Source organism: Schistocerca gregaria, unplaced genomic scaffold (assembly GCF_023897955.1).
Source record: "Schistocerca gregaria isolate iqSchGreg1 unplaced genomic scaffold, iqSchGreg1.2 ptg000941l, whole genome shotgun sequence".
Lineage (NCBI taxonomy): Eukaryota > Metazoa > Arthropoda > Insecta > Orthoptera > Acrididae > Schistocerca > Schistocerca gregaria.
Genome location: NW_026062295.1, coordinates 16,256 through 38,535, shown reverse-complemented (window position 1 = coordinate 38,535; position 22,280 = coordinate 16,256). Strand labels below are relative to the sequence as shown.

Below are 22,280 nucleotides of genomic sequence, written 5' to 3'. Positions count from 1 at the left end.
GACATAAAATTTGAAAGAAGAGAGGGAGCCAACAGCACCCGGTGTTCCCAGGCGGTCACCCATCCAAGTACTAACCGGGCCCGATGTTGCTTAACTTCGGTGATCGGACGAGAACCGGTGTATTCAACATGGTATGGCCGTTGGCGTCCTTATACTGTAGCCGCACGGCACAAGAAGGATTCGCCTCTCCTCCCAATACACGCAATCGCCATTTTCGGTGGCACATTTGACGCAAAGCACGTCCTTCCACCTCGAAGGCGACGCGCAGTGCGGCGCGCCGCCACGTGGGTCAGACGCACAACACAGCTGCTCGTTGCACCGCCCGTCATTCGTTTGGTTCGTGCGGCCTCCGACACTCGCGGGAGACGCACCTTGTTATTGTTGTCCGTCGCAGGGATTGCGCGCGGCCGGGCGGCGGGTGGACTGCGCGGGGTGTGGCAGTGTCCTGCTGGACCGAGAGAAGCGTTCTCACCTGCCTGACACGCGTCGCGCTTCTAGATATTTGCGTAATTCGCACGGTGCATAATCGGCTGTCACCTTCCGTCCCGACTTGTCCCGACTTTGCTCGCTGCCGCTCGGGTCGCGGTCCATATGACAGCACAAGCACGAGGAACATCTGCGAGATGGGCGCGGGCCGAACCGGCGTGTCCGAGGCGACGTGTGCGGCCGTTCGGAGCTACCAGAGCAGCTCTGTGCCGCGCCGTGCCGTGGAAAGGTGCGAAAACATGCACACAAGACACAGGCTTTTCGACAAAGTATCCATCTCTTGTAGCGACGAAAGGTAAATTTTTGTTTACAAATTTGCCGTTGTGCACTGCTACAAAACAATATGCCCTGACGTATTTCACAACATTTCTGTCACTTCATACTGTTTTGTTATTTCCAGAGACTCTTTGGAAGTCTTCCTTGGCGCACTCTTTTCAAACTGAGTTCCTTAATATCGTATCTTACGATAGTTTAAAATTAGTATGGAAGCATCTTTGTCACATGAGAAAGGTAGCATGAAAAAACGGCTGGCAGGGGTAGCGACAAGAAAGCAAGAAATGAAGACAGCCAGAGTTCCCAGGCGGTCGCCGATCCGAATATAAACGTTGTTGCTTATCTTCGGTGGTCGGACGGGAACAGGTTTTTTTTTTTTTAATGTAGTTAGTTTTTGGAATTTAGCGCTCCTACAAAACAGTAGGCTCTGACGCATTTCAAGAGCACATCTGTCGATTCGCAGTGTTTCGTTATTTTCAACGAGTTCCTATCACTCTTCCTCCGCGCATTCTTGTACAAACTGAGTTCATTACTGTAATTTCGCATCTTTCGTTTAATACAGTAGTTTAAAATGCTTGTGGAAGCATCTTTGTCGCACCTGAGAGTTTGTATGAAAAGAGGGCTGGCAGGTGTAGAGACATAAAATTTGAAAGAAGAGAGGGAGCCAACAGCACCCGGTGTTCCCAGGCGGTCACCCATCCAAGTACTAACCGGGCCCGATGTTGCTTAACTTCGGTGATCGGACGAGAACCGGTGTATTCAACATGGTATGGCCGTTGGCGTCCTTATACTGTAGCCGCACGGCACAAGAAGGATTCGCCTCTCCTCCCAATACACGCAATCGCCATTTTCGGTGGCACATTTGACGCAAAGCACGTCCTTCCACCTCGAAGGCGACGCGCAGTGCGGCGCGCCGCCACGTGGGTCAGACGCACAACACAGCTGCTCGTTGCACCGCCCGTCATTCGTTTGGTTCGTGCGGCCTCCGACACTCGCGGGAGACGCACCTTGTTATTGTTGTCCGTCGCAGGGATTGCGCGCGGCCGGGCGGCGGGTGGACTGCGCGGGGTGTGGCAGTGTCCTGCTGGACCGAGAGAAGCGTTCTCACCTGCCTGACACGCGTCGCGCTTCTAGATATTTGCGTAATTCGCACGGTGCATAATCGGCTGTCACCTTCCGTCCCGACTTGTCCCGACTTTGCTCGCTGCCGCTCGGGTCGCGGTCCATATGACAGCACAAGCACGAGGAACATCTGCGAGATGGGCGCGGGCCGAACCGGCGTGTCCGAGGCGACGTGTGCGGCCGTTCGGAGCTACCAGAGCAGCTCTGTGCCGCGCCGTGCCGTGGAAAGGTGCGAAAACATGCACACAAGACACAGGCTTTTCGACAAAGTATCCATCTCTTGTAGCGACGAAAGGTAAATTTTTGTTTACAAATTTGCCGTTGTGCACTGCTACAAAACAATATGCCCTGACGTATTTCACAACATTTCTGTCACTTCATACTGTTTTGTTATTTCCAGAGACTCTTTGGAAGTCTTCCTTGGCGCACTCTTTTCAAACTGAGTTCCTTAATATCGTATCTTACGATAGTTTAAAATTAGTATGGAAGCATCTTTGTCACATGAGAAAGGTAGCATGAAAAAACGGCTGGCAGGGGTAGCGACAAGAAAGCAAGAAATGAAGACAGCCAGAGTTCCCAGGCGGTCGCCGATCCGAATATAAACGTTGTTGCTTATCTTCGGTGGTCGGACGGGAACAGGTTTTTTTTTTTTTAATGTAGTTAGTTTTTGGAATTTAGCGCTCCTACAAAACAGTAGGCTCTGACGCATTTCAAGAGCACATCTGTCGATTCGCAGTGTTTCGTTATTTTCAACGAGTTCCTATCACTCTTCCTCCGCGCATTCTTGTACAAACTGAGTTCATTACTGTAATTTCGCATCTTTCGTTTAATACAGTAGTTTAAAATGCTTGTGGAAGCATCTTTGTCGCACCTGAGAGTTTGTATGAAAAGAGGGCTGGCAGGTGTAGAGACATAAAATTTGAAAGAAGAGAGGGAGCCAACAGCACCCGGTGTTCCCAGGCGGTCACCCATCCAAGTACTAACCGGGCCCGATGTTGCTTAACTTCGGTGATCGGACGAGAACCGGTGTATTCAACATGGTATGGCCGTTGGCGTCCTTATACTGTAGCCGCACGGCACAAGAAGGATTCGCCTCTCCTCCCAATACACGCAATCGCCATTTTCGGTGGCACATTTGACGCAAAGCACGTCCTTCCACCTCGAAGGCGACGCGCAGTGCGGCGCGCCGCCACGTGGGTCAGACGCACAACACAGCTGCTCGTTGCACCGCCCGTCATTCGTTTGGTTCGTGCGGCCTCCGACACTCGCGGGAGACGCACCTTGTTATTGTTGTCCGTCGCAGGGATTGCGCGCGGCCGGGCGGCGGGTGGACTGCGCGGGGTGTGGCAGTGTCCTGCTGGACCGAGAGAAGCGTTCTCACCTGCCTGACACGCGTCGCGCTTCTAGATATTTGCGTAATTCGCACGGTGCATAATCGGCTGTCACCTTCCGTCCCGACTTGTCCCGACTTTGCTCGCTGCCGCTCGGGTCGCGGTCCATATGACAGCACAAGCACGAGGAACATCTGCGAGATGGGCGCGGGCCGAACCGGCGTGTCCGAGGCGACGTGTGCGGCCGTTCGGAGCTACCAGAGCAGCTCTGTGCCGCGCCGTGCCGTGGAAAGGTGCGAAAACATGCACACAAGACACAGGCTTTTCGACAAAGTATCCATCTCTTGTAGCGACGAAAGGTAAATTTTTGTTTACAAATTTGCCGTTGTGCACTGCTACAAAACAATATGCCCTGACGTATTTCACAACATTTCTGTCACTTCATACTGTTTTGTTATTTCCAGAGACTCTTTGGAAGTCTTCCTTGGCGCACTCTTTTCAAACTGAGTTCCTTAATATCGTATCTTACGATAGTTTAAAATTAGTATGGAAGCATCTTTGTCACATGAGAAAGGTAGCATGAAAAAACGGCTGGCAGGGGTAGCGACAAGAAAGCAAGAAATGAAGACAGCCAGAGTTCCCAGGCGGTCGCCGATCCGAATATAAACGTTGTTGCTTATCTTCGGTGGTCGGACGGGAACAGGTTTTTTTTTTTTTAATGTAGTTAGTTTTTGGAATTTAGCGCTCCTACAAAACAGTAGGCTCTGACGCATTTCAAGAGCACATCTGTCGATTCGCAGTGTTTCGTTATTTTCAACGAGTTCCTATCACTCTTCCTCCGCGCATTCTTGTACAAACTGAGTTCATTACTGTAATTTCGCATCTTTCGTTTAATACAGTAGTTTAAAATGCTTGTGGAAGCATCTTTGTCGCACCTGAGAGTTTGTATGAAAAGAGGGCTGGCAGGTGTAGAGACATAAAATTTGAAAGAAGAGAGGGAGCCAACAGCACCCGGTGTTCCCAGGCGGTCACCCATCCAAGTACTAACCGGGCCCGATGTTGCTTAACTTCGGTGATCGGACGAGAACCGGTGTATTCAACATGGTATGGCCGTTGGCGTCCTTATACTGTAGCCGCACGGCACAAGAAGGATTCGCCTCTCCTCCCAATACACGCAATCGCCATTTTCGGTGGCACATTTGACGCAAAGCACGTCCTTCCACCTCGAAGGCGACGCGCAGTGCGGCGCGCCGCCACGTGGGTCAGACGCACAACACAGCTGCTCGTTGCACCGCCCGTCATTCGTTTGGTTCGTGCGGCCTCCGACACTCGCGGGAGACGCACCTTGTTATTGTTGTCCGTCGCAGGGATTGCGCGCGGCCGGGCGGCGGGTGGACTGCGCGGGGTGTGGCAGTGTCCTGCTGGACCGAGAGAAGCGTTCTCACCTGCCTGACACGCGTCGCGCTTCTAGATATTTGCGTAATTCGCACGGTGCATAATCGGCTGTCACCTTCCGTCCCGACTTGTCCCGACTTTGCTCGACTGCCGCTCGCTGCCGCTCGGGTCGCGGTCCATATGACAGCACAAGCACGAGGAACATCTGCGAGATGGGCGCGGGCCGAACCGGCGTGTCCGAGGCGACGTGTGCGGCCGTTCGGAGCTACCAGAGCAGCTCTGTGCCGCGCCGTGCCGTGGAAAGGTGCGAAAACATGCACACAAGACACAGGCTTTTCGACAAAGTATCCATCTCTTGTAGCGACGAAAGGTAAATTTTTGTTTACAAATTTGCCGTTGTGCACTGCTACAAAACAATATGCCCTGACGTATTTCACAACATTTCTGTCACTTCATACTGTTTTGTTATTTCCAGAGACTCTTTGGAAGTCTTCCTTGGCGCACTCTTTTCAAACTGAGTTCCTTAATATCGTATCTTACGATAGTTTAAAATTAGTATGGAAGCATCTTTGTCACATGAGAAAGGTAGCATGAAAAAACGGCTGGCAGGGGTAGCGACAAGAAAGCAAGAAATGAAGACAGCCAGAGTTCCCAGGCGGTCGCCGATCCGAATATAAACGTTGTTGCTTATCTTCGGTGGTCGGACGGGAACAGGTTTTTTTTTTTTTAATGTAGTTAGTTTTTGGAATTTAGCGCTCCTACAAAACAGTAGGCTCTGACGCATTTCAAGAGCACATCTGTCGATTCGCAGTGTTTCGTTATTTTCAACGAGTTCCTATCACTCTTCCTCCGCGCATTCTTGTACAAACTGAGTTCATTACTGTAATTTCGCATCTTTCGTTTAATACAGTAGTTTAAAATGCTTGTGGAAGCATCTTTGTCGCACCTGAGAGTTTGTATGAAAAGAGGGCTGGCAGGTGTAGAGACATAAAATTTGAAAGAAGAGAGGGAGCCAACAGCACCCGGTGTTCCCAGGCGGTCACCCATCCAAGTACTAACCGGGCCCGATGTTGCTTAACTTCGGTGATCGGACGAGAACCGGTGTATTCAACATGGTATGGCCGTTGGCGTCCTTATACTGTAGCCGCACGGCACAAGAAGGATTCGCCTCTCCTCCCAATACACGCAATCGCCATTTTCGGTGGCACATTTGACGCAAAGCACGTCCTTCCACCTCGAAGGCGACGCGCAGTGCGGCGCGCCGCCACGTGGGTCAGACGCACAACACAGCTGCTCGTTGCACCGCCCGTCATTCGTTTGGTTCGTGCGGCCTCCGACACTCGCGGGAGACGCACCTTGTTATTGTTGTCCGTCGCAGGGATTGCGCGCGGCCGGGCGGCGGGTGGACTGCGCGGGGTGTGGCAGTGTCCTGCTGGACCGAGAGAAGCGTTCTCACCTGCCTGACACGCGTCGCGCTTCTAGATATTTGCGTAATTCGCACGGTGCATAATCGGCTGTCACCTTCCGTCCCGACTTGTCCCGACTTTGCTCGCTGCCGCTCGGGTCGCGGTCCATATGACAGCACAAGCACGAGGAACATCTGCGAGATGGGCGCGGGCCGAACCGGCGTGTCCGAGGCGACGTGTGCGGCCGTTCGGAGCTACCAGAGCAGCTCTGTGCCGCGCCGTGCCGTGGAAAGGTGCGAAAACATGCACACAAGACACAGGCTTTTCGACAAAGTATCCATCTCTTGTAGCGACGAAAGGTAAATTTTTGTTTACAAATTTGCCGTTGTGCACTGCTACAAAACAATATGCCCTGACGTATTTCACAACATTTCTGTCACTTCATACTGTTTTGTTATTTCCAGAGACTCTTTGGAAGTCTTCCTTGGCGCACTCTTTTCAAACTGAGTTCCTTAATATCGTATCTTACGATAGTTTAAAATTAGTATGGAAGCATCTTTGTCACATGAGAAAGGTAGCATGAAAAAACGGCTGGCAGGGGTAGCGACAAGAAAGCAAGAAATGAAGACAGCCAGAGTTCCCAGGCGGTCGCCGATCCGAATATAAACGTTGTTGCTTATCTTCGGTGGTCGGACGGGAACAGGTTTTTTTTTTTTTAATGTAGTTAGTTTTTGGAATTTAGCGCTCCTACAAAACAGTAGGCTCTGACGCATTTCAAGAGCACATCTGTCGATTCGCAGTGTTTCGTTATTTTCAACGAGTTCCTATCACTCTTCCTCCGCGCATTCTTGTACAAACTGAGTTCATTACTGTAATTTCGCATCTTTCGTTTAATACAGTAGTTTAAAATGCTTGTGGAAGCATCTTTGTCGCACCTGAGAGTTTGTATGAAAAGAGGGCTGGCAGGTGTAGAGACATAAAATTTGAAAGAAGAGAGGGAGCCAACAGCACCCGGTGTTCCCAGGCGGTCACCCATCCAAGTACTAACCGGGCCCGATGTTGCTTAACTTCGGTGATCGGACGAGAACCGGTGTATTCAACATGGTATGGCCGTTGGCGTCCTTATACTGTAGCCGCACGGCACAAGAAGGATTCGCCTCTCCTCCCAATACACGCAATCGCCATTTTCGGTGGCACATTTGACGCAAAGCACGTCCTTCCACCTCGAAGGCGACGCGCAGTGCGGCGCGCCGCCACGTGGGTCAGACGCACAACACAGCTGCTCGTTGCACCGCCCGTCATTCGTTTGGTTCGTGCGGCCTCCGACACTCGCGGGAGACGCACCTTGTTATTGTTGTCCGTCGCAGGGATTGCGCGCGGCCGGGCGGCGGGTGGACTGCGCGGGGTGTGGCAGTGTCCTGCTGGACCGAGAGAAGCGTTCTCACCTGCCTGACACGCGTCGCGCTTCTAGATATTTGCGTAATTCGCACGGTGCATAATCGGCTGTCACCTTCCGTCCCGACTTGTCCCGACTTTGCTCGACTGCCGCTCGCTGCCGCTCGGGTCGCGGTCCATATGACAGCACAAGCACGAGGAACATCTGCGAGATGGGCGCGGGCCGAACCGGCGTGTCCGAGGCGACGTGTGCGGCCGTTCGGAGCTACCAGAGCAGCTCTGTGCCGCGCCGTGCCGTGGAAAGGTGCGAAAACATGCACACAAGACACAGGCTTTTCGACAAAGTATCCATCTCTTGTAGCGACGAAAGGTAAATTTTTGTTTACAAATTTGCCGTTGTGCACTGCTACAAAACAATATGCCCTGACGTATTTCACAACATTTCTGTCACTTCATACTGTTTTGTTATTTCCAGAGACTCTTTGGAAGTCTTCCTTGGCGCACTCTTTTCAAACTGAGTTCCTTAATATCGTATCTTACGATAGTTTAAAATCAGTATGGAAGCATCTTTGTCACATGAGAAAGGTAGCATGAAAAAACGGCTGGCAGGGGTAGCGACAAGAAAGCAAGAAATGAAGACAGCCAGAGTTCCCAGGCGGTCGCCGATCCGAATATAAACGTTGTTGCTTATCTTCGGTGGTCGGACGGGAACAGGTTTTTTTTTTTTTAATGTAGTTAGTTTTTGGAATTTAGCGCTCCTACAAAACAGTAGGCTCTGACGCATTTCAAGAGCACATCTGTCGATTCGCAGTGTTTCGTTATTTTCAACGAGTTCCTATCACTCTTCCTCCGCGCATTCTTGTACAAACTGAGTTCATTACTGTAATTTCGCATCTTTCGTTTAATACAGTAGTTTAAAATGCTTGTGGAAGCATCTTTGTCGCACCTGAGAGTTTGTATGAAAAGAGGGCTGGCAGGTGTAGAGACATAAAATTTGAAAGAAGAGAGGGAGCCAACAGCACCCGGTGTTCCCAGGCGGTCACCCATCCAAGTACTAACCGGGCCCGATGTTGCTTAACTTCGGTGATCGGACGAGAACCGGTGTATTCAACATGGTATGGCCGTTGGCGTCCTTATACTGTAGCCGCACGGCACAAGAAGGATTCGCCTCTCCTCCCAATACACGCAATCGCCATTTTCGGTGGCACATTTGACGCAAAGCACGTCCTTCCACCTCGAAGGCGACGCGCAGTGCGGCGCGCCGCCACGTGGGTCAGACGCACAACACAGCTGCTCGTTGCACCGCCCGTCATTCGTTTGGTTCGTGCGGCCTCCGACACTCGCGGGAGACGCACCTTGTTATTGTTGTCCGTCGCAGGGATTGCGCGCGGCCGGGCGGCGGGTGGACTGCGCGGGGTGTGGCAGTGTCCTGCTGGACCGAGAGAAGCGTTCTCACCTGCCTGACACGCGTCGCGCTTCTAGATATTTGCGTAATTCGCACGGTGCATAATCGGCTGTCACCTTCCGTCCCGACTTGTCCCGACTTTGCTCGACTGCCGCTCGCTGCCGCTCGGGTCGCGGTCCATATGACAGCACAAGCACGAGGAACATCTGCGAGATGGGCGCGGGCCGAACCGGCGTGTCCGAGGCGACGTGTGCGGCCGTTCGGAGCTACCAGAGCAGCTCTGTGCCGCGCCGTGCCGTGGAAAGGTGCGAAAACATGCACACAAGACACAGGCTTTTCGACAAAGTATCCATCTCTTGTAGCGACGAAAGGTAAATTTTTGTTTACAAATTTGCCGTTGTGCACTGCTACAAAACAATATGCCCTGACGTATTTCACAACATTTCTGTCACTTCATACTGTTTTGTTATTTCCAGAGACTCTTTGGAAGTCTTCCTTGGCGCACTCTTTTCAAACTGAGTTCCTTAATATCGTATCTTACGATAGTTTAAAATTAGTATGGAAGCATCTTTGTCACATGAGAAAGGTAGCATGAAAAAACGGCTGGCAGGGGTAGCGACAAGAAAGCAAGAAATGAAGACAGCCAGAGTTCCCAGGCGGTCGCCGATCCGAATATAAACGTTGTTGCTTATCTTCGGTGGTCGGACGGGAACAGGTTTTTTTTTTTTTTAATGTAGTTAGTTTTTGGAATTTAGCGCTCCTACAAAACAGTAGGCTCTGACGCATTTCAAGAGCACATCTGTCGATTCGCAGTGTTTCGTTATTTTCAACGAGTTCCTATCACTCTTCCTCCGCGCATTCTTGTACAAACTGAGTTCATTACTGTAATTTCGCATCTTTCGTTTAATACAGTAGTTTAAAATGCTTGTGGAAGCATCTTTGTCGCACCTGAGAGTTTGTATGAAAAGAGGGCTGGCAGGTGTAGAGACATAAAATTTGAAAGAAGAGAGGGAGCCAACAGCACCCGGTGTTCCCAGGCGGTCACCCATCCAAGTACTAACCGGGCCCGATGTTGCTTAACTTCGGTGATCGGACGAGAACCGGTGTATTCAACATGGTATGGCCGTTGGCGTCCTTATACTGTAGCCGCACGGCACAAGAAGGATTCGCCTCTCCTCCCAATACACGCAATCGCCATTTTCGGTGGCACATTTGACGCAAAGCACGTCCTTCCACCTCGAAGGCGACGCGCAGTGCGGCGCGCCGCCACGTGGGTCAGACGCACAACACAGCTGCTCGTTGCACCGCCCGTCATTCGTTTGGTTCGTGCGGCCTCCGACACTCGCGGGAGACGCACCTTGTTATTGTTGTCCGTCGCAGGGATTGCGCGCGGCCGGGCGGCGGGTGGACTGCGCGGGGTGTGGCAGTGTCCTGCTGGACCGAGAGAAGCGTTCTCACCTGCCTGACACGCGTCGCGCTTCTAGATATTTGCGTAATTCGCACGGTGCATAATCGGCTGTCACCTTCCGTCCCGACTTGTCCCGACTTTGCTCGACTGCCGCTCGCTGCCGCTCGGGTCGCGGTCCATATGACAGCACAAGCACGAGGAACATCTGCGAGATGGGCGCGGGCCGAACCGGCGTGTCCGAGGCGACGTGTGCGGCCGTTCGGAGCTACCAGAGCAGCTCTGTGCCGCGCCGTGCCGTGGAAAGGTGCGAAAACATGCACACAAGACACAGGCTTTTCGACAAAGTATCCATCTCTTGTAGCGACGAAAGGTAAATTTTTGTTTACAAATTTGCCGTTGTGCACTGCTACAAAACAATATGCCCTGACGTATTTCACAACATTTCTGTCACTTCATACTGTTTTGTTATTTCCAGAGACTCTTTGGAAGTCTTCCTTGGCGCACTCTTTTCAAACTGAGTTCCTTAATATCGTATCTTACGATAGTTTAAAATCAGTATGGAAGCATCTTTGTCACATGAGAAAGGTAGCATGAAAAAACGGCTGGCAGGGGTAGCGACAAGAAAGCAAGAAATGAAGACAGCCAGAGTTCCCAGGCGGTCGCCGATCCGAATATAAACGTTGTTGCTTATCTTCGGTGGTCGGACGGGAACAGGTTTTTTTTTTTTTAATGTAGTTAGTTTTTGGAATTTAGCGCTCCTACAAAACAGTAGGCTCTGACGCATTTCAAGAGCACATCTGTCGATTCGCAGTGTTTCGTTATTTTCAACGAGTTCCTATCACTCTTCCTCCGCGCATTCTTGTACAAACTGAGTTCATTACTGTAATTTCGCATCTTTCGTTTAATACAGTAGTTTAAAATGCTTGTGGAAGCATCTTTGTCGCACCTGAGAGTTTGTATGAAAAGAGGGCTGGCAGGTGTAGAGACATAAAATTTGAAAGAAGAGAGGGAGCCAACAGCACCCGGTGTTCCCAGGCGGTCACCCATCCAAGTACTAACCGGGCCCGATGTTGCTTAACTTCGGTGATCGGACGAGAACCGGTGTATTCAACATGGTATGGCCGTTGGCGTCCTTATACTGTAGCCGCACGGCACAAGAAGGATTCGCCTCTCCTCCCAATACACGCAATCGCCATTTTCGGTGGCACATTTGACGCAAAGCACGTCCTTCCACCTCGAAGGCGACGCGCAGTGCGGCGCGCCGCCACGTGGGTCAGACGCACAACACAGCTGCTCGTTGCACCGCCCGTCATTCGTTTGGTTCGTGCGGCCTCCGACACTCGCGGGAGACGCACCTTGTTATTGTTGTCCGTCGCAGGGATTGCGCGCGGCCGGGCGGCGGGTGGACTGCGCGGGGTGTGGCAGTGTCCTGCTGGACCGAGAGAAGCGTTCTCACCTGCCTGACACGCGTCGCGCTTCTAGATATTTGCGTAATTCGCACGGTGCATAATCGGCTGTCACCTTCCGTCCCGACTTGTCCCGACTTTGCTCGACTGCCGCTCGCTGCCGCTCGGGTCGCGGTCCATATGACAGCACAAGCACGAGGAACATCTGCGAGATGGGCGCGGGCCGAACCGGCGTGTCCGAGGCGACGTGTGCGGCCGTTCGGAGCTACCAGAGCAGCTCTGTGCCGCGCCGTGCCGTGGAAAGGTGCGAAAACATGCACACAAGACACAGGCTTTTCGACAAAGTATCCATCTCTTGTAGCGACGAAAGGTAAATTTTTGTTTACAAATTTGCCGTTGTGCACTGCTACAAAACAATATGCCCTGACGTATTTCACAACATTTCTGTCACTTCATACTGTTTTGTTATTTCCAGAGACTCTTTGGAAGTCTTCCTTGGCGCACTCTTTTCAAACTGAGTTCCTTAATATCGTATCTTACGATAGTTTAAAATTAGTATGGAAGCATCTTTGTCACATGAGAAAGGTAGCATGAAAAAACGGCTGGCAGGGGTAGCGACAAGAAAGCAAGAAATGAAGACAGCCAGAGTTCCCAGGCGGTCGCCGATCCGAATATAAACGTTGTTGCTTATCTTCGGTGGTCGGACGGGAACAGGTTTTTTTTTTTTTTAATGTAGTTAGTTTTTGGAATTTAGCGCTCCTACAAAACAGTAGGCTCTGACGCATTTCAAGAGCACATCTGTCGATTCGCAGTGTTTCGTTATTTTCAACGAGTTCCTATCACTCTTCCTCCGCGCATTCTTGTACAAACTGAGTTCATTACTGTAATTTCGCATCTTTCGTTTAATACAGTAGTTTAAAATGCTTGTGGAAGCATCTTTGTCGCACCTGAGAGTTTGTATGAAAAGAGGGCTGGCAGGTGTAGAGACATAAAATTTGAAAGAAGAGAGGGAGCCAACAGCACCCGGTGTTCCCAGGCGGTCACCCATCCAAGTACTAACCGGGCCCGATGTTGCTTAACTTCGGTGATCGGACGAGAACCGGTGTATTCAACATGGTATGGCCGTTGGCGTCCTTATACTGTAGCCGCACGGCACAAGAAGGATTCGCCTCTCCTCCCAATACACGCAATCGCCATTTTCGGTGGCACATTTGACGCAAAGCACGTCCTTCCACCTCGAAGGCGACGCGCAGTGCGGCGCGCCGCCACGTGGGTCAGACGCACAACACAGCTGCTCGTTGCACCGCCCGTCATTCGTTTGGTTCGTGCGGCCTCCGACACTCGCGGGAGACGCACCTTGTTATTGTTGTCCGTCGCAGGGATTGCGCGCGGCCGGGCGGCGGGTGGACTGCGCGGGGTGTGGCAGTGTCCTGCTGGACCGAGAGAAGCGTTCTCACCTGCCTGACACGCGTCGCGCTTCTAGATATTTGCGTAATTCGCACGGTGCATAATCGGCTGTCACCTTCCGTCCCGACTTGTCCCGACTTTGCTCGACTGCCGCTCGCTGCCGCTCGGGTCGCGGTCCATATGACAGCACAAGCACGAGGAACATCTGCGAGATGGGCGCGGGCCGAACCGGCGTGTCCGAGGCGACGTGTGCGGCCGTTCGGAGCTACCAGAGCAGCTCTGTGCCGCGCCGTGCCGTGGAAAGGTGCGAAAACATGCACACAAGACACAGGCTTTTCGACAAAGTATCCATCTCTTGTAGCGACGAAAGGTAAATTTTTGTTTACAAATTTGCCGTTGTGCACTGCTACAAAACAATATGCCCTGACGTATTTCACAACATTTCTGTCACTTCATACTGTTTTGTTATTTCCAGAGACTCTTTGGAAGTCTTCCTTGGCGCACTCTTTTCAAACTGAGTTCCTTAATATCGTATCTTACGATAGTTTAAAATTAGTATGGAAGCATCTTTGTCACATGAGAAAGGTAGCATGAAAAAACGGCTGGCAGGGGTAGCGACAAGAAAGCAAGAAATGAAGACAGCCAGAGTTCCCAGGCGGTCGCCGATCCGAATATAAACGTTGTTGCTTATCTTCGGTGGTCGGACGGGAACAGGTTTTTTTTTTTTTTAATGTAGTTAGTTTTTGGAATTTAGCGCTCCTACAAAACAGTAGGCTCTGACGCATTTCAAGAGCACATCTGTCGATTCGCAGTGTTTCGTTATTTTCAACGAGTTCCTATCACTCTTCCTCCGCGCATTCTTGTACAAACTGAGTTCATTACTGTAATTTCGCATCTTTCGTTTAATACAGTAGTTTAAAATGCTTGTGGAAGCATCTTTGTCGCACCTGAGAGTTTGTATGAAAAGAGGGCTGGCAGGTGTAGAGACATAAAATTTGAAAGAAGAGAGGGAGCCAACAGCACCCGGTGTTCCCAGGCGGTCACCCATCCAAGTACTAACCGGGCCCGATGTTGCTTAACTTCGGTGATCGGACGAGAACCGGTGTATTCAACATGGTATGGCCGTTGGCGTCCTTATACTGTAGCCGCACGGCACAAGAAGGATTCGCCTCTCCTCCCAATACACGCAATCGCCATTTTCGGTGGCACATTTGACGCAAAGCACGTCCTTCCACCTCGAAGGCGACGCGCAGTGCGGCGCGCCGCCACGTGGGTCAGACGCACAACACAGCTGCTCGTTGCACCGCCCGTCATTCGTTTGGTTCGTGCGGCCTCCGACACTCGCGGGAGACGCACCTTGTTATTGTTGTCCGTCGCAGGGATTGCGCGCGGCCGGGCGGCGGGTGGACTGCGCGGGGTGTGGCAGTGTCCTGCTGGACCGAGAGAAGCGTTCTCACCTGCCTGACACGCGTCGCGCTTCTAGATATTTGCGTAATTCGCACGGTGCATAATCGGCTGTCACCTTCCGTCCCGACTTGTCCCGACTTTGCTCGACTGCCGCTCGCTGCCGCTCGGGTCGCGGTCCATATGACAGCACAAGCACGAGGAACATCTGCGAGATGGGCGCGGGCCGAACCGGCGTGTCCGAGGCGACGTGTGCGGCCGTTCGGAGCTACCAGAGCAGCTCTGTGCCGCGCCGTGCCGTGGAAAGGTGCGAAAACATGCACACAAGACACAGGCTTTTCGACAAAGTATCCATCTCTTGTAGCGACGAAAGGTAAATTTTTGTTTACAAATTTGCCGTTGTGCACTGCTACAAAACAATATGCCCTGACGTATTTCACAACATTTCTGTCACTTCATACTGTTTTGTTATTTCCAGAGACTCTTTGGAAGTCTTCCTTGGCGCACTCTTTTCAAACTGAGTTCCTTAATATCGTATCTTACGATAGTTTAAAATTAGTATGGAAGCATCTTTGTCACATGAGAAAGGTAGCATGAAAAAACGGCTGGCAGGGGTAGCGACAAGAAAGCAAGAAATGAAGACAGCCAGAGTTCCCAGGCGGTCGCCGATCCGAATATAAACGTTGTTGCTTATCTTCGGTGGTCGGACGGGAACAGGTTTTTTTTTTTTTAATGTAGTTAGTTTTTGGAATTTAGCGCTCCTACAAAACAGTAGGCTCTGACGCATTTCAAGAGCACATCTGTCGATTCGCAGTGTTTCGTTATTTTCAACGAGTTCCTATCACTCTTCCTCCGCGCATTCTTGTACAAACTGAGTTCATTACTGTAATTTCGCATCTTTCGTTTAATACAGTAGTTTAAAATGCTTGTGGAAGCATCTTTGTCGCACCTGAGAGTTTGTATGAAAAGAGGGCTGGCAGGTGTAGAGACATAAAATTTGAAAGAAGAGAGGGAGCCAACAGCACCCGGTGTTCCCAGGCGGTCACCCATCCAAGTACTAACCGGGCCCGATGTTGCTTAACTTCGGTGATCGGACGAGAACCGGTGTATTCAACATGGTATGGCCGTTGGCGTCCTTATACTGTAGCCGCACGGCACAAGAAGGATTCGCCTCTCCTCCCAATACACGCAATCGCCATTTTCGGTGGCACATTTGACGCAAAGCACGTCCTTCCACCTCGAAGGCGACGCGCAGTGCGGCGCGCCGCCACGTGGGTCAGACGCACAACACAGCTGCTCGTTGCACCGCCCGTCATTCGTTTGGTTCGTGCGGCCTCCGACACTCGCGGGAGACGCACCTTGTTATTGTTGTCCGTCGCAGGGATTGCGCGCGGCCGGGCGGCGGGTGGACTGCGCGGGGTGTGGCAGTGTCCTGCTGGACCGAGAGAAGCGTTCTCACCTGCCTGACACGCGTCGCGCTTCTAGATATTTGCGTAATTCGCACGGTGCATAATCGGCTGTCACCTTCCGTCCCGACTTGTCCCGACTTTGCTCGCTGCCGCTCGGGTCGCGGTCCATATGACAGCACAAGCACGAGGAACATCTGCGAGATGGGCGCGGGCCGAACCGGCGTGTCCGAGGCGACGTGTGCGGCCGTTCGGAGCTACCAGAGCAGCTCTGTGCCGCGCCGTGCCGTGGAAAGGTGCGAAAACATGCACACAAGACACAGGCTTTTCGACAAAGTATCCATCTCTTGTAGCGACGAAAGGTAAATTTTTGTTTACAAATTTGCCGTTGTGCACTGCTACAAAACAATATGCCCTGACGTATTTCACAACATTTCTGTCACTTCATACTGTTTTGTTATTTCCAGAGACTCTTTGGAAGTCTTCCTTGGCGCACTCTTTTCAAACTGAGTTCCTTAATATCGTATCTTACGATAGTTTAAAATTAGTATGGAAGCATCTTTGTCACATGAGAAAGGTAGCATGAAAAAACGGCTGGCAGGGGTAGCGACAAGAAAGCAAGAAATGAAGACAGCCAGAGTTCCCAGGCGGTCGCCGATCCGAATATAAACGTTGTTGCTTATCTTCGGTGGTCGGACGGGAACAGGTTTTTTTTTTTTTAATGTAGTTAGTTTTTGGAATTTAGCGCTCCTACAAAACAGTAGGCTCTGACGCATTTCAAGAGCACATCTGTCGATTCGCAGTGTTTCGTTATTTTCAACGAGTTCCTATCACTCTTCCTCCGCGCATTCTTGTACAAACTGAGTTCATTACTGTAATTTCGCATCTTTCGTTTAATACAGTAGTTTAAAATGCTTGTGGAAGCATCTTTGTCGCACCTGAGAGTTTGTATGAAAAGAGGGCTGGCAGGTGTAGAGACATAAAATTTGAAAGAAGAGAGGGAGCCAACAGCACCCGGTGTTCCCAGGCGGTCACCCATCCAAGTACTAACCGGGCCCGATGTTGCTTAACTTCGGTGATCGGACGAGAACCGGTGTATTCAACATGGTATGGCCGTTGGCGTCCTTATACTGTAGCCGCACGGCACAAGAAGGATTCGCCTCTCCTCCCAATACACGCAATCGCCATTTTCGGTGGCACATTTGACGCAAAGCACGTCCTTCCACCTCGAAGGCGACGCGCAGTGCGGCGCGCCGCCACGTGGGTCAGACGCACAACACAGCTGCTCGTTGCACCGCCCGTCATTCGTTTGGTTCGTGCGGCCTCCGACACTCGCGGGAGACGCACCTTGTTATTGTTGTCCGTCGCAGGGATTGCGCGCGGCCGGGCGGCGGGTGGACTGCGCGGGGTGTGGCAGTGTCCTGCTGGACCGAGAGAAGCGTTCTCACCTGCCTGACACGCGTCGCGCTTCTAGATATTTGCGTAATTCGCACGGTGCATAATCGGCTGTCACCTTCCGTCCCGACTTGTCCCGACTTTGCTCGACTGCCGCTCGCTGCCGCTCGGGTCGCGGTCCATATGACAGCACAAGCACGAGGAACATCTGCGAGATGGGCGCGGGCCGAACCGGCGTGTCCGAGGCGACGTGTGCGGCCGTTCGGAGCTACCAGAGCAGCTCTGTGCCGCGCCGTGCCGTGGAAAGGTGCGAAAACATGCACACAAGACACAGGCTTTTCGACAAAGTATCCATCTCTTGTAGCGACGAAAGGTAAATTTTTGTTTACAAATTTGCCGTTGTGCACTGCTACAAAACAATATGCCCTGACGTATTTCACAACATTTCTGTCACTTCATACTGTTTTGTTATTTCCAGAGACTCTTTGGAAGTCTTCCTTGGCGCACTCTTTTCAAACTGAGTTCCTTAATATCGTATCTTACGATAGTTTAAAATCAGTATGGAAGCATCTTTGTCACATGAGAAAGGTAGCATGAAAAAACGGCTGGCAGGGGTAGCGACAAGAAAGCAAGAAATGAAGACAGCCAGAGTTCCCAGGCGGTCGCCGATCCGAATATAAACGTTGTTGCTTATCTTCGGTGGTCGGACGGGAACAGGTTTTTTTTTTTTTAATGTAGTTAGTTTTTGGAATTTAGCGCTCCTACAAAACAGTAGGCTCTGACGCATTTCAAGAGCACATCTGTCGATTCGCAGTGTTTCGTTATTTTCAACGAGTTCCTATCACTCTTCCTCCGCGCATTCTTGTACAAACTGAGTTCATTACTGTAATTTCGCATCTTTCGTTTAATACAGTAGTTTAAAATGCTTGTGGAAGCATCTTTGTCGCACCTGAGAGTTTGTATGAAAAGAGGGCTGGCAGGTGTAGAGACATAAAATTTGAAAGAAGAGAGGGAGCCAACAGCACCCGGTGTTCCCAGGCGGTCACCCATCCAAGTACTAACCGGGCCCGATGTTGCTTAACTTCGGTGATCGGACGAGAACCGGTGTATTCAACATGGTATGGCCGTTGGCGTCCTTATACTGTAGCCGCACGGCACAAGAAGGATTCGCCTCTCCTCCCAATACACGCAATCGCCATTTTCGGTGGCACATTTGACGCAAAGCACGTCCTTCCACCTCGAAGGCGACGCGCAGTGCGGCGCGCCGCCACGTGGGTCAGACGCACAACACAGCTGCTCGTTGCACCGCCCGTCATTCGTTTGGTTCGTGCGGCCTCCGACACTCGCGGGAGACGCACCTTGTTATTGTTGTCCGTCGCAGGGATTGCGCGCGGCCGGGCGGCGGGTGGACTGCGCGGGGTGTGGCAGTGTCCTGCTGGACCGAGAGAAGCGTTCTCACCTGCCTGACACGCGTCGCGCTTCTAGATATTTGCGTAATTCGCACGGTGCATAATCGGCTGTCACCTTCCGTCCCGACTTGTCCCGACTTTGCTCGACTGCCGCTCGCTGCCGCTCGGGTCGCGGTCCATATGACAGCACAAGCACGAGGAACATCTGCGAGATGGGCGCGGGCCGAACCGGCGTGTCCGAGGCGACGTGTGCGGCCGTTCGGAGCTACCAGAGCAGCTCTGTGCCGCGCCGTGCCGTGGAAAGGTGCGAAAACATGCACACAAGACACAGGCTTTTCGACAAAGTATCCATCTCTTGTAGCGACGAAAGGTAAATTTTTGTTTACAAATTTGCCGTTGTGCACTGCTACAAAACAATATGCCCTGACGTATTTCACAACATTTCTGTCACTTCATACTGTTTTGTTATTTCCAGAGACTCTTTGGAAGTCTTCCTTGGCGCACTCTTTTCAAACTGAGTTCCTTAATATCGTATCTTACGATAGTTTAAAATTAGTATGGAAGCATCTTTGTCACATGAGAAAGGTAGCATGAAAAAACGGCTGGCAGGGGTAGCGACAAGAAAGCAAGAAATGAAGACAGCCAGAGTTCCCAGGCGGTCGCCGATCCGAATATAAACGTTGTTGCTTATCTTCGGTGGTCGGACGGGAACAGGTTTTTTTTTTTTTTAATGTAGTTAGTTTTTGGAATTTAGCGCTCCTACAAAACAGTAGGCTCTGACGCATTTCAAGAGCACATCTGTCGATTCGCAGTGTTTCGTTATTTTCAACGAGTTCCTATCACTCTTCCTCCGCGCATTCTTGTACAAACTGAGTTCATTACTGTAATTTCGCATCTTTCGTTTAATACAGTAGTTTAAAATGCTTGTGGAAGCATCTTTGTCGCACCTGAGAGTTTGTATGAAAAGAGGGCTGGCAGGTGTAGAGACATAAAATTTGAAAGAAGAGAGGGAGCCAACAGCACCCGGTGTTCCCAGGCGGTCACCCATCCAAGTACTAACCGGGCCCGATGTTGCTTAACTTCGGTGATCGGACGAGAACCGGTGTATTCAACATGGTATGGCCGTTGGCGTCCTTATACTGTAGCCGCACGGCACAAGAAGGATTCGCCTCTCCTCCCAATACACGCAATCGCCATTTTCGGTGGCACATTTGACGCAAAGCACGTCCTTCCACCTCGAAGGCGACGCGCAGTGCGGCGCGCCGCCACGTGGGTCAGACGCACAACACAGCTGCTCGTTGCACCGCCCGTCATTCGTTTGGTTCGTGCGGCCTCCGACACTCGCGGGAGACGCACCTTGTTATTGTTGTCCGTCGCAGGGATTGCGCGCGGCCGGGCGGCGGGTGGACTGCGCGGGGTGTGGCAGTGTCCTGCTGGACCGAGAGAAGCGTTCTCACCTGCCTGACACGCGTCGCGCTTCTAGATATTTGCGTAATTCGCACGGTGCATAATCGGCTGTCACCTTCCGTCCCGACTTGTCCCGACTTTGCTCGACTGCCGCTCGCTGCCGCTCGGGTCGCGGTCCATATGACAGCACAAGCACGAGGAACATCTGCGAGATGGGCGCGGGCCGAACCGGCGTGTCCGAGGCGACGTGTGCGGCCGTTCGGAGCTACCAGAGCAGCTCTGTGCCGCGCCGTGCCGTGGAAAGGTGCGAAAACATGCACACAAGACACAGGCTTTTCGACAAAGTATCCATCTCTTGTAGCGACGAAAGGTAAATTTTTGTTTACAAATTTGCCGTTGTGCACTGCTACAAAACAATATGCCCTGACGTATTTCACAACATTTCTGTCACTTCATACTGTTTTGTTATTTCCAGAGACTCTTTGGAAGTCTTCCTTGGCGCACTCTTTTCAAACTGAGTTCCTTAATATCGTATCTTACGATAGTTTAAAATTAGTATGGAAGCATCTTTGTCACATGAGAAAGGTAGCATGAAAAAACGGCTGGCAGGGGTAGCGACAAGAAAGCAAGAAATGAAGACAGCCAGAGTTCCCAGGCGGTCGCCGATCCGAATATAAACGTTGTTGCTTATCTTCGGTGGTCGGACGGGAACAGGTTTTTTTTTTTTTTAATGTAGTTAGTTTTTGGAATTTAGCGCTCCTACAAAACAGTAGGCTCTGACGCATTTCAAGAGCACATCTGTCGATTCGCAGTGTTTCGTTATTTTCAACGAGTTCCTATCACTCTTCCTCCGCGCATTCTTGTACAAACTGAGTTCATTACTGTAATTTCGCATCTTTCGTTTAATACAGTAGTTTAAAATGCTTGTGGAAGCATCTTTGTCGCACCTGAGAGTTTGTATGAAAAGAGGGCTGGCAGGTGTAGAGACATAAAATTTGAAAGAAGAGAGGGAGCCAACAGCACCCGGTGTTCCCAGGCGGTCACCCATCCAAGTACTAACCGGGCCCGATGTTGCTTAACTTCGGTGATCGGACGAGAACCGGTGTATTCAACATGGTATGGCCGTTGGCGTCCTTATACTGTAGCCGCACGGCACAAGAAGGATTCGCCTCTCCTCCCAATACACGCAATCGCCATTTTCGGTGGCACATTTGACGCAAAGCACGTCCTTCCACCTCGAAGGCGACGCGCAGTGCGGCGCGCCGCCACGTGGGTCAGACGCACAACACAGCTGCTCGTTGCACCGCCCGTCATTCGTTTGGTTCGTGCGGCCTCCGACACTCGCGGGAGACGCACCTTGTTATTGTTGTCCGTCGCAGGGATTGCGCGCGGCCGGGCGGCGGGTGGACTGCGCGGGGTGTGGCAGTGTCCTGCTGGACCGAGAGAAGCGTTCTCACCTGCCTGACACGCGTCGCGCTTCTAGATATTTGCGTAATTCGCACGGTGCATAATCGGCTGTCACCTTCCGTCCCGACTTGTCCCGACTTTGCTCGACTGCCGCTCGCTGCCGCTCGGGTCGCGGTCCATATGACAGCACAAGCACGAGGAACATCTGCGAGATGGGCGCGGGCCGAACCAGCGTGTCCGAGGCGACGTGTGCGGCCGTTCGGAGCTACCAGAGCAGCTCTGTGCCGCGCCGTGCCGTGGAAAGGTGCGAAAACATGCACACAAGACACAGGCTTTTCGACAAAGTATCCATCTCTTGTAGCGACGAAAGGTAAATTTTTGTTTACAAATTTGCCGTTGTGCACTGCTACAAAACAATATGCCCTGACGTATTTCACAACATTTCTGTCACTTCATACTGTTTTGTTATTTCCAGAGACTCTTTGGAAGTCTTCCTTGGCGCACTCTTTTCAAACTGAGTTCCTTAATATCGTATCTTACGATAGTTTAAAATTAGTATGGAAGCATCTTTGTCACATGAGAAAGGTAGCATGAAAAAACGGCTGGCAGGGGTAGCGACAAGAAAGCAAGAAATGAAGACAGCCAGAGTTCCCAGGCGGTCGCCGATCCGAATATAAACGTTGTTGCTTATCTTCGGTGGTCGGACGGGAACAGGTTTTTTTTTTTTTAATGTAGTTAGTTTTTGGAATTTAGCGCTCCTACAAAACAGTAGGCTCTGACGCATTTCAAGAGCACATCTGTCGATTCGCAGTGTTTCG

The 22,280-nt window shown here is 51.5% G+C and overlaps 16 non-coding genes across 16 annotated transcripts; all 16 read right to left on the bottom strand.

Moving 5' to 3' along the window:
• Positions 1-26: 26 nt before the first annotated feature.
• LOC126325762 (5S ribosomal RNA) lies at positions 27-145 on the bottom strand. The gene has a single exon (XR_007560355.1). It is a non-coding gene; the product is annotated as a 5S ribosomal RNA (ribosomal RNA).
• Positions 146-1,421: 1,276 nt separating this feature from the next.
• LOC126325761 (5S ribosomal RNA) lies at positions 1,422-1,540 on the bottom strand. The gene has a single exon (XR_007560354.1). It is a non-coding gene; the product is annotated as a 5S ribosomal RNA (ribosomal RNA).
• A 1,276-nt stretch (positions 1,541-2,816) lies between these two features.
• On the bottom strand, positions 2,817-2,935 carry LOC126325759 (5S ribosomal RNA). The gene has a single exon (XR_007560352.1). It is a non-coding gene; the product is annotated as a 5S ribosomal RNA (ribosomal RNA).
• Positions 2,936-4,211: 1,276 nt separating this feature from the next.
• Positions 4,212-4,330, bottom strand: LOC126325758 (5S ribosomal RNA). Its single transcript, XR_007560351.1, has one exon. It is a non-coding gene; the product is annotated as a 5S ribosomal RNA (ribosomal RNA).
• A 1,287-nt stretch (positions 4,331-5,617) lies between these two features.
• On the bottom strand, positions 5,618-5,736 carry LOC126325757 (5S ribosomal RNA). Its single transcript, XR_007560350.1, has one exon. It is a non-coding gene; the product is annotated as a 5S ribosomal RNA (ribosomal RNA).
• A 1,276-nt stretch (positions 5,737-7,012) lies between these two features.
• Positions 7,013-7,131, bottom strand: LOC126325756 (5S ribosomal RNA). Its single transcript, XR_007560349.1, has one exon. It is a non-coding gene; the product is annotated as a 5S ribosomal RNA (ribosomal RNA).
• A 1,287-nt stretch (positions 7,132-8,418) lies between these two features.
• Positions 8,419-8,537, bottom strand: LOC126325755 (5S ribosomal RNA). The gene has a single exon (XR_007560348.1). It is a non-coding gene; the product is annotated as a 5S ribosomal RNA (ribosomal RNA).
• A 1,288-nt stretch (positions 8,538-9,825) lies between these two features.
• Positions 9,826-9,944, bottom strand: LOC126325754 (5S ribosomal RNA). Its single transcript, XR_007560347.1, has one exon. It is a non-coding gene; the product is annotated as a 5S ribosomal RNA (ribosomal RNA).
• Positions 9,945-11,231: 1,287 nt separating this feature from the next.
• Positions 11,232-11,350, bottom strand: LOC126325753 (5S ribosomal RNA). The gene has a single exon (XR_007560346.1). It is a non-coding gene; the product is annotated as a 5S ribosomal RNA (ribosomal RNA).
• Positions 11,351-12,638: 1,288 nt separating this feature from the next.
• On the bottom strand, positions 12,639-12,757 carry LOC126325752 (5S ribosomal RNA). The gene has a single exon (XR_007560345.1). It is a non-coding gene; the product is annotated as a 5S ribosomal RNA (ribosomal RNA).
• A 1,288-nt stretch (positions 12,758-14,045) lies between these two features.
• On the bottom strand, positions 14,046-14,164 carry LOC126325751 (5S ribosomal RNA). The gene has a single exon (XR_007560344.1). It is a non-coding gene; the product is annotated as a 5S ribosomal RNA (ribosomal RNA).
• Positions 14,165-15,451: 1,287 nt separating this feature from the next.
• On the bottom strand, positions 15,452-15,570 carry LOC126325750 (5S ribosomal RNA). The gene has a single exon (XR_007560343.1). It is a non-coding gene; the product is annotated as a 5S ribosomal RNA (ribosomal RNA).
• Positions 15,571-16,846: 1,276 nt separating this feature from the next.
• Positions 16,847-16,965, bottom strand: LOC126325748 (5S ribosomal RNA). Its single transcript, XR_007560341.1, has one exon. It is a non-coding gene; the product is annotated as a 5S ribosomal RNA (ribosomal RNA).
• A 1,287-nt stretch (positions 16,966-18,252) lies between these two features.
• On the bottom strand, positions 18,253-18,371 carry LOC126325747 (5S ribosomal RNA). Its single transcript, XR_007560340.1, has one exon. It is a non-coding gene; the product is annotated as a 5S ribosomal RNA (ribosomal RNA).
• Positions 18,372-19,659: 1,288 nt separating this feature from the next.
• Positions 19,660-19,778, bottom strand: LOC126325746 (5S ribosomal RNA). The gene has a single exon (XR_007560339.1). It is a non-coding gene; the product is annotated as a 5S ribosomal RNA (ribosomal RNA).
• Positions 19,779-21,066: 1,288 nt separating this feature from the next.
• LOC126325745 (5S ribosomal RNA) lies at positions 21,067-21,185 on the bottom strand. The gene has a single exon (XR_007560338.1). It is a non-coding gene; the product is annotated as a 5S ribosomal RNA (ribosomal RNA).
• Positions 21,186-22,280: the final 1,095 nt, after the last annotated feature.